The sequence below is a fragment of the Peromyscus maniculatus genome, chromosome 1, assembly GCF_049852395.1.
Source record: "Peromyscus maniculatus bairdii isolate BWxNUB_F1_BW_parent chromosome 1, HU_Pman_BW_mat_3.1, whole genome shotgun sequence".
Classification (NCBI taxonomy): Eukaryota; Metazoa; Chordata; class Mammalia; order Rodentia; family Cricetidae; genus Peromyscus; species Peromyscus maniculatus.
In genome coordinates this window covers 167517307-167528441 of record NC_134852.1, presented here as the reverse complement: position 1 = coordinate 167528441, position 11135 = coordinate 167517307, and the positions used below count along the sequence as shown (strand labels likewise).

Sequence of the window (11135 nt, the reverse complement as noted above, 5' to 3'; positions counted from 1 at the left end):
AGGTTGTGAGGAAAAGGAAGAGTACAGATGGAATTAAGTTTGCCAATAAGCTGATCTAAGGAAAGATTGTCCCGGGTTATGATTGGTCCCACTATACGTAGGAAGGGTCCTTAAAAGCAAAGGCAGGAGGCAGAGGCATGACGTTTGACAAAGTAATGTCCTGTGAGAAGGATTTAACTGGTCATTGACAGCTTCAGGCAGCAAAGAGGCCCGTGAGTTAAGGAATGTGGGTGGCTCAAGTCATAGGAACTGGCTAGGAAACTGTGTCTTCCTTAGAGCCACCAGAGTGCACAGAAGCTGGCATCCTGCTTTTAGTTCACAGAGTCCCATGCCTGGTCTGTGACCTAGAAGCTGTAAGGTGACACCTGCATGTTGCCATAATGTACTAACTTGTACAGCTAATTTGCTGTAGCCATGGGGGAACTAATGGAGCCTCTGAGGGGCCGAGATAGGGCTAAAGACATAATCCAAAGTCCATCTTCTCTCCCAACTTCTGCAAGTTGCTAAACACATAAAAACGCCACCAGAAAAAGCCGACTCAGTCTCCTTGGCGAGGCTCCCTTCCGCTTCTTTCTGCTTTTCTGTTGTGCTCAGTTCACAGGCTCCTTCTCCACCTCTGCCTTGCCTTAAATTAACAGATCCTTGCTGTAAAAGAAATTGATTCTTCACTCCAAAGTAGGTCATTATAACACAGGTTTTAAATCATTTGGTCCCCTACTTGTGAAATATAGACTTCACTTTAATCTTCTGTGCATTTACCAGCATTAAAAAAGGCCCATAATTTGTGAAAAATGGAGTTTCCCCCCACCATCAGTCACCTGGACACATGTGTGCATTTCTCACCCTCTGAGTCAGGCCTGGAAGGCAGCAGGAGAGATGTTCTCTATCCACACAGACGCAGGTCTTCCCTTTGTATCTACATCCAGGAGACCAAAGTCAGAAACGTAACAAAACAGAAGGTTCCGGAAGCCACTGACATCTCTACCCACCATTTCTTTCCATTTTCAACTCTCCTTCTCAGAACTCTTTGTATTTAAGTCATTTTTCTCATTTTCTAAAACTTTTCAAATTTCAAAAAGCCCAAGCTAGGTTTTTTTTTTTTGTTTTTGTTTTGCTTTTTTTTTTGTTTGTTTGTTTTTGTTTTTTTGGTAAGATGTTGGCATAGTCAAAATTTGTATTGTGTTCTGAGCTTTGCACCAGGATGCTGGAGGGTGGCTCCTGGACTCATTAGAATTGCTGTTCCACTTTAAAAGACCACCCCCAAAGCATGGTGGACCTGTTCTAATATGGGATTCATGATACGTGGGCCACTGTAAAGGGAAGAAGGCATTATGGTGAATTCTAAATCCCCAGAGTCTACCGGTGTGGATAAGAAACTTTTGCAATGATTGTTTAATAGTATACCTGTCCTTCTTCATCGTCTGCCCATACCATATGTCTTCTGGGAATTCCTTGATTCTAGCACAAGGTGCCTGATACACAACTTCTTATACTCTTTGGAATCTGGCTTCAAATCCTAATTCTGGTACATGCTTTTTGCATGTACTTTGTTTAGTTATGTTTGATTCATCTTTGGCTCATTTATAAATTGAGCTGCAGTAATCTACAGTGCTATGAGAACTAAACAGGACAATATACTTAAATCATATAGCAAAAACTAGGCACACAACTAGAAAAACGTAGTGGAATATGGCCATCACACACATCAACTCGTGTCAGCTGTGGTTACCTGAACAACACCTGCATGAGATAAAGCCAGTCAAAACTCCATTATGGATGGGAAAGGAGCTCAGAATTTTCTTGAATGGATTGAGTTACTATGTTTAAATGTGCCCAGATTGAGAACTAGTCTGGATGGAATGTTTTATAAGTAGCAGTAAATTATCTCACTTCATACCTTCATACTCTTTCCCACAACTCTGCTCTCTCTCTCTCTCTCTCTCTCTCTCTCTCTCTCTCTCTCTCTCTCTCTCTCTCTCTCTCTCCCTCTCCCTCCCTCCCTCCCTCCCTCTCTCTCTCTCTCTCTCTCTCTCTCTCTCTCTCTCTCTCTCTCTCTCTCTCTCTCTCTTATATGAAGGTCAAAGGTTAGTGTTAAGAGCCTTTCTTTATGTCGTCCACCTTGGTCTATCACTGAACACAGAACTCTCTGATTGGCTAGTCTGACTACCCAGCCTCTGGAATCTTTCTGTTTTCCCAGTGCTGGCATTATAGGTGAAGGCTACTACACCTGGCTTCCTTCGTGGGTGCTTGGGATTGAACTCAGGGTCTCAGGTTTCTGCAGCAGGCACTTTACCCATGGAGTCGTCTCCCAGCCCTTCTTCCATCCATCTCATTTTACTCAACCAGCTCCCCTTTTCTGATGTTATAATAACACACAGACGGGGAAAGTTAGTGGTCCCAAGGATTATTTCAGAATGCTTCCATGTGTTTTAAAATGTAACTTAAATGAGCAAAGACCCAAAGCCAATTCTCTATCCTCATATTTTCTTGAGGTCCAAAGGGAAGGAAACTGTAATCTTGAAAAGCCATATTCAGAGCTAATGGAAGTAAGACTTCCTAAGGCAGGAAAAGTAGTTCAATCTTGCTGGATGAAACCCAGCGTTTGTAACAAATGTAACTGCTGTGGCTTTGCATGTTAAACAACAACATCTTTGTTTGATAAACCACACATACATATGCTTAGCTTTTTAAGCAGCAGCATTGCAATATGGTGTCAGAAATTACAGCCAGCTCTTGATTTCACTGCAAAGAAAAATTTTGCATAACCTAAAATTGCACTTATGTTGGAAACTAGATTGTCAGTGAGAATTTTAATTTTTGGTCCCTTCCTCCTTATGTCCCTTATGATATTCTCTCTTTCTTAGTTCTCTAAGCATCCCTCTTTGTTAGGAAGGACATGCTATGTTGGTAAAATGAAATGCCCCCTCTTTGCATCCGTTCACACAGGAGCTAAAGTTGGGAGTGGGGTGGGTCTCTCTTTCCTGTCAACTTCCTTTTCCCATCAATATTACAGTATGCTTGAAGGCTTAAAACAAAGCTAGATTTGAGTTATCCAATCACAAAAGGCATCTAAAAAATGTCTGGGCAAGTGACAAACACTCCCCTTTACTGGGGAGTTGGCTCACTCCAAAATGTCTAGATGAATTTGAGCTGAGAACAAACATGAAGAATCATAGAACAAGATGTAATTATTTCACACACTTTCAGGTGCCTAAACTCAGTATACCCTTGACCAATGTGAAGCCCTGCTACCCAACAGCCAGATTGCCAGGGAATTCAAAGAGGTTTCTACTTACCCAGACTCCTACCTTGACAACTACCAGGTAGGGAGAAGTCCCTCAGGCATAAGGGTGAAATATGGAGAAGGTAATTCTTGATTAGAAACAAACTGTAGAATGAGGCTGATGAAATCTAATGATTGAGTTTGTGGTAGCTTCATGCCAAGGCTGTGACAATATGTGTGGCATTGTACTTCAGTGGTTTGAGGTAGTTTATGGCCTTGTAGCTCATAGGTGTTGTGCAAGGAGGAACTTGGAGTCTGATCTTCATTTTAGAAAGAAGATGACCTGAGGGCCTTGGAGTTATCAATATCTGCTGGGGTTGCTGTTCAGATTTACACAGGGCAGGATCCCAAGTGTCCTCTCTCTCTTCTTTCCCCGATTTGTTCCTACTAAGGGTAATTTGGGACCCAGGCTCACTCAGTCTCCAGTCTCAAATTCCAAACACTGAAGTGTCCATAGTGCTACCCAGGACCCACTTTAGCTGTCATAGTTCCTTTTCTATTGTTGCGATGTTTTACACCAGCACCAAGGCAACTTATAGAAGAATTTATTGGGTTTACGGTTTCAGAGGGTGAGCCCATGACCTTCTTGGTGGGGAGCATGGTGGCAGGCCATTGGAACAGTAGCTGAGAGTTTACACGTGGAGACAAGAACCCCAAAGCAGAGGGAGAGAGTTAACTGAGAGCTGCATGGGCTTTTGAACCCTTAAAGCTCACCTCTAGTGACACACATCCTCCAACAAGGCCACACCTAATCCTTCCCAAACAGTTCCACCAACCAGGGACCAAGTATCCAGACATATGAGCCTATGGGGACATTATCAATCAAGCCAACACATTAGCCTTCTCCTTCATTCTATATGCTTGGGGAAATAAGAGTGCTTACCTCTTCTAAGCTTCTGGAAATTGTCATACAACTTAGAGACCAAACAGCACACTTCAATTCCCTTATATGTAGTGGAAACCAGGAAAACTGTTTATTGCTTATTATCTCTGTAGGAGTGAGACACACAGAGTCACACACACACACAAACACACACACACACACACACACACACACACACACACACACACACAGAGACAGACAGACAGACACACACACAGAAAGACATACACACAGAGACACACACACATACATATACAGAGAGACACCACACATACACACAGAGAAGGAGAGAGAGAGAGAGAGAGAGAGAGAGAGAGAGAGAGAGAGAGAGAGAGAGAGAGAGACAAAGACACAGATACATGCTTAATGGTGTGGGGGAAGATAATGGATGTTCAAGCCTCCCTTTCCATGGCTGGGGCTATGAGTAAAGTTTAAGTTCAGAAAAAAGCAGACCCAGCCTTCTAGTCCATTTCTTTAGAGTTTCTCACTGGTACCTGTGACCTCACCCTGAGACCCAGCCCCCACCATTTGTATCTATTTATTAGCAGTTCTTGTTTTTGGTGATTTGATTTTTGTAAGGAGGAAGGGTGATCACTGAACTGGATAGTTAGGAACCTTGTCTGCCTTCCAATTCCTATTCTGTTGATTAGCATCTCATTTTACTAATGCGTGTACTGATCGTGCTGTGTGGATCTCTTGAATTATAACACAAGAAAAATACAACCTAGGTTGTATGGCAAACATCATTTAGAGAGCTCTACATGTAACTTACTTCTTCTCTACAATGATCCTTTGATAGAAGTATTGCTACAGTGAAGCCAAGGCTGAGGATTCAGAGTCACAAAGAGGCTATATGATTTTTTTTCAAAGTCACATAGCTAATTAGTGAAGAATTTGTTTTTTTTTCTTTTTTCCTTTCTTTTTGATTTTTCAAGTCTGAGTTTCTGTGTACCTAGCTGTCCTGGAACTAGCTCTGTAGAACAGGCTGGCCTTGAACTCACAGAGATCTGCTTGCCTCTGCCTGTACTGGGATTAAAGGCGTGTGCAACCGCTGCCTGGCTAAGAATTTGGGCTTCAAACCCAGGCAGTCTGACCCAGACGATATCTTGGTAGTCACTATATGATATAGTTATCAGGAGGGAAGGATACTGGAATAGAATACTCCATTAGGCTCCTTGGTAAATGGTGTGGTATTAGTTGCTTTCCCTTTTCACTTGGCTGTGATAAAATCCCCGAGAAAAGCAAGCGAAGGGAAGAAAGATTTACTCTGGCTTGCAGTTTGAGGGTGCAGCCTATTGTGGTGGGAATTCATGGCAGCAGGAGCTCGAGGTAGCTAGTCATACTGTATCCACAGTCAGAAAGAAAGATACATGCTGCTATTTGGCTTGCTTTCTCCTTTCAGTCAAGGGTCCAAGCCATGGTGCAAGCTTCACAGTTAGCAAAGACCTTCCCACTTGAGCCAGGCTAGGAACTCTCTCACAGTCATGCCCAGAGGTCTGCTGCACAGGAGAGTCCAGACCCTGTCAAGTTAACAATCAATGTTAAGCATCACAGGGACCTAAGAAGTTGTTGGCCATGATAGTAGTTACCTTGGGTTTGTATTGGGAGGCTAAGGAGAGCTTAAAGGATCAATTTAGGTCAATTGTGTAACAAGCTTTGGAGGAAATCAGAAATCTGATATATGTATGGACAAAATGGATTGGGCAACTTTCAGTTCACAAGCAGGGAAAGGAGCAGATGGACGCACTTGAGGCACTCTGCTGAGCACAGCTGGGTACCCAGTGGAAAGTCACTAGAAGGGAAGGAGAAAGTTGCTATGGGCTCGGTTATGGGCTGTCTTTCTTTACAGAGGCTGTCCATAGCTCACTTACTGTAGTGGGTGGAATCCTTGGATTGAGAATGAAAGATTAACCCAATGGCAGAACCCAGAATGTCAAATGGAAGACACCTTCAGAGATGATCCCAATTGGTGGCCTGTGGGGTACCTGGAGAGACCAAAGTTTCAATTTTGGATACTGAAAATGCTTTATTAGTTATCAAATTAAAAAAATAAGATCTATTGCAATTTACTTTGAAGGACAAAAAGATCTGGGAACATGGTACCCTCACTGAAACACATCTCTTCTCTTAGAGGAGACATTTAGGATCCATTTCCACAGACTTAGCCATTTTCTGCGACTGTGACTTTTTCCTCATATGACTGCTGGTCTCTGTCAACATTGTGTCCTTCCTACCAAATTTGACAAATACACATGTGGAGGGTGTGAGTGGCAGCTGGTGAAAGCTAGTCTGGCTTTTATTTTTGAGTTGTTGTGTGAGGATCTCCACAGTCATGTGGCCATTTTCATACATAATCCTTATGTCATAAAGCAGCTGCTGGTGTTTATGAGGTGAACTATCTGTGCTTAGGTGGTGTTACAGCTTGAATGTGTTAAAATTCATGCTGTGAAATCCTTATACCCAGTATGGTGGCATTAGGAGGTAGGGCTTTTGGAAGGTGATTGGGTCATGAAGTAGACTATTGTGAAAGTAATTATTGCTGTAATAAGAGAGAGCTGCACTTTCTAGCAAGAGCAAGATTCTATATATGAACCAGGTATCCAATTTGCTGACGCCTTGATATTGGACTTCTAAGCTTGCAGAATCATGGTACGTGTATCTCTGTTGTTTGTTAGCCATCTACGGAATGTTATTTTCTCAGGCATCCCCAAAAGACTAAGGCACATATAGCATGATGACGCAATGCTGCCCTTCTGAGATTATGAATGGGCAAGGAAGAGTGGCTAATACTCAAAAGTCATAGGAAACATAGCTCTTTACAGCACTCCATTGTTCACAGAGCCATGATATGATTGCTGTGCTTTGGACCCAGAACTATTGGTATAAGCGGTAATGTGGGGTGGGGTGGGGGTGGGGATCTCTGGTGGGAGTGAGGACTTGTCCTTGAGAAAGTATTGCGGCAACCTCTGCCACTGTTCTGGATACTTTTATTAGAATTATTCAGCCTTGGTAATAGGCTGGATTTCAGCCAGATAATTCCTAAGAAATCTTTGGCTCTTTCAGCAAATCCACCTGCATTACTTGCACACTCACATTTCATCTTGGGTTGTTCATGTTCTTTCCCATTTCTAAACCTAAATTCTTTCCTTTGAACCTAATGGCCTTTGCTAGCACCACTTACAGTGGCTAAATAAACACATGCTGAGGAAATGACCCAGCGAGTAAAGGACTTGCTGCATAAGGAGGAATTTGGATCCCTTGCACCTAGGTAAGAAGCTGAATGTGGCAGCATGTGTCTGTAATAGCAGAGGAGGGAGGTGAAGACAGGAAAACCCTGACGCCAGCCATTCTGGTCAATCAGAAAGCTCCAGGTTCAGTTAGGGAAGAGATAAAGGAAGATCCCAGACATCGGACTTGACCTCTGGCCTCTACATGTTCAGGTGCACACACATATGCATGTACATGTATACAATACACACGCACGCACGCACGCACGCACGCGCGTGCGCACACACACTGGACCTGTGCTTGTAAAGGTGATGACTTAGAGCATGCTTTGAATTTCTTGATCCTCAACCAGAATTTTGAAGACGGATTTGCAATTTTCTCTGGTTCAATTGCAAACAAAACAAAACAAATCCTACATTTATTATTACAGGAGCTTTCTAGAGTCAGATGGATCTGATTTTCCTCTCCATTCTCAGTTTTCTAACTTCCAGACAAGTTATAGATCCCCCCACCTCTGCCTTCCAAGATCTGTAAAATGGGAACAATTATTTTTGCAGAAGCACTCTGAAGAGTAAATGCCAAGAGGTGGTTGTAAAATGTTTCGCATAGTCCCGGCATTTCAATGGCCACCATGGGACTTCAGCCTGTCTGTTCTGGTCTTGTTTTCAAGATGAGTGAGGCCTATTATGGACTGGAAAATTTGTAGGAACTGTCAGGAATTTTCTTGGAAACTGAAAGGAATGGGTACCTAATATGGACAAAATACCTCCAGCATTTGCTCTAATCATTGAAGAAAGGAACTGGGGAAGAGGGATTCCTTGTATGGTGACCAGAGAACAGGATGGAACTTTGACTACCAGTAAGAAAGGCAAAAATGTCCTTCTCCTTTCTGTCCTCGGAAGGACAGTAACTTCTCAGCATGGACACTCAATAACTATTGCTGACTGGCAGGCCATGGAATGTTATAGAAAGTTTACAGGGCAGGGAATATAATATTAATATCCATGCAATGTTTTTATGTTTTAATTTTGGCAGAGGAAGTCTGAAGCCTGGGGCAAAAGCTACTATTTTCATTTGCTTCACCTGAAGTTATATTGGCAGAGGCCCTCGGGGTAAAGAAGAAAAGGATTAGGTTTGGGAATGGGAAAGGATATGAAGGAGTTGTAATAAAATATATAAGTGCAGGAGCTTGAGGAATAAACACGGATGGATTTCAGTCAGAGAAGAGAAGGATCTGGCATAAAGACATTTTGAAGGAAAAATAATACACCCATAGGGTAGGCTCTGCTGAATGGAAGAGAGAATGTGAGAAGTAATGAAAAACTTTTAATATCAGGGAACTCCCTAAGAGGTGTGTGGATATTGTTGCTTTACATTGATTGAGGACCCACTCTGTATGGGGCTGCCATCTGCTTGCAAACCCAATGTATGAAAATACATTTTGGCAAAAGGATAAAGCTAGCATGGATAAAAAGGAAAGATACTTTTTCCAAGGATAGGTATGTCTGTGTGTGTGAGTGTATGTGTACAGGAAATGAATAAAGGAGTGATAATTTGATAGATAAAGCCTTAATGAAATCATTGGTAAGTCAGCTGAAGCAAAGGCTAGCATTTGCAATGTAATAATCACAATCTCATCTAAAGCAAGCAAGATCAGAATTCTACAGAAAAAGAATTTGTGTTACTGTGATGGGAGTTTAGACTGATATGTAGTTTAACATGAGCGTAGCTGCATTTCTTGCTTATCAGAGTTTTCAAGAAGGTTCCTGATGACGTTAGAAGTACTTATGAAAATGGATGTGTTGGAGGGCCCTCTGCTACCATCTGAACCCTGCTAATGTCTTGCCTTTGACAATGTTTTTGCAACTTTAATGAATTTTTTCTTTGACAATTTCATACATGTATATATAGAGCATCCTAATGTCACTCTTCCCACTTTCGTCTCCTCCTACACCTATTTCCTGTTCTCACATTCATGTCTTATGACTCACTGAATTTAACCTGGGTCATCCTTGTAACCATGGGGCTGGGCTATCCATTGCATCATGGTGGGTTCCTCGGTGAGCACATAAGAGAAGACAATGACTACCTCCCCTCCAGAATCTGTCAGTAGCCAGTAGTTTGGCAGGAATGGATAGGGCCTCATAGCCCATCTGGGATCCATGATGGGCTGATGATAGATCCACTGCAGGCAGCCATAGCTGCTATGAGTCTTAATTGTATTGCTTGGAGGTATCCCCAGTAAATAGTGTTTCACAGCATTCTTCTCCCTATTTTCAGCTCTTGCTTTCTTTTCAGTGCCTCTTCACAGTGTTCCCTTAGCCTTAGAGGGGGTGGTTTAAATGTCCCATTTAGATTGGGGCACTTAACTATTATTTATTCTTGGGCAGCCATGTATCTCTGTATTCACTGCCACTCAATGCAAAGAGGAGCTTGGCTGATTTAAGTAGAGAGCAGCATTTGTCTGTGGAGATAAACATAATATATAGAAGGCAACTTGCTGCATGACACAGTTATTAAAGCTGTACTCTAGTCACTACCTAAGGTCAGTTATAGATGCATTTTTTTTACAGTATTAAATAACAACTGATGATGACAGCTGTGAGCCGAGCATGGTATGAAAATGAAAAACGACTTGCCAATCATGGTACCCTGTGCTTAATGTTGGAGGATTATAGCCACACTGCTCTCAAAGCCAGGAGATATTAGATAGCAAGAGACCACTGGGGAAAGTATTGGGGGAGATGGGCTGCTGTGGAAACTCAGAACCTGAAGGCTTGCTGTAAGACTATCTGGCTTAACAACCCCCAGCACCTCCAGCAGGGAGGTCTTCCCTCAAGTGAACATTGGACTGCTCTCATAGTTTCAGTTTATATATTCTTTCTTTTGGAACGTTTTCGGGTCACTTGATCAATTCTGTATTGAACTGTAAGAATATTCCAGAATAAATCTTCTTGATGTATTTACAGTTATTGAAAGTAACTTTTTGACTCGTAAAAGAAATCTTGTTTTCTTCAACGAATTGCTCAGTTTTTGTCACTCTCTGCACCTAGTCAAGGTGGGCTGGCTTTGTCGTTGTCGTAACAAAGAATTCCATTATCAGGATTACTGACTTTAGTTTCTTAATATTACTTGAGTAGTTTTGTTGAATTTTTGAGGGCTCAAATGCCCACATTGAGATAATGTCTTCATGGAACAGAGCTATGTCAGGGGGATCAATTGATGTTAAGCAGCTTCATTTCTGCTTCCTTTGCAGGGTGTTGGTTTTGACACCTCTCTCATAGTACAATTTTGCACAGTTTTCCATGTCAAGTAGAACTTTTGCTTTGTTGCCCCCTGCCAACACCCCCCACAGCTTGGAAAGTTCTATTGATGGATAGCTGTGAGACTCCGTTATGATGTACACATCATATCTTGACTGTTCCACTCTCAAACAGGTCTTTTCCAAGTACTCCATCTAACACTCTAAGATAATCTCATGAGGACAGATGCCAGCCTTTCCCATTCTTCTCCCTCATATTACTAGTCTCACTAGCATATGTCATATTTTAATCTATAGATGCTAATCACCATATGATGATATTAGATACCAATAAATCCATCATACATTGAAAAATATTAATTATAGCATGCACTTAGTAATCTGTCTTACTGGGCACCATAGCTTAGTGTAGATTACCTCTAAGAATACTTGCATAAGCCTGTAGTTGGGCATTTTGGGAGAATATCATTCAAAGGAAT

The 11135-nt window shown here is 42.1% G+C and overlaps 1 long non-coding RNA gene across 2 annotated transcripts in view; it reads left to right on the top strand.

Moving 5' to 3' along the window:
* The first annotated feature begins 6580 nt into the window (after positions 1-6580).
* LOC121826871 (uncharacterized) overlaps positions 6581-11135 on the top strand; it is an 85381-nt gene continuing 80826 nt past the window's right edge. For both annotated transcript variants that reach the window (XR_013047670.1, XR_006069024.2), the window contains exon 1: positions 6581-6815. This is a non-coding gene — a long non-coding RNA (uncharacterized LOC121826871). The remainder of the gene's footprint in view (positions 6816-11135) is intronic.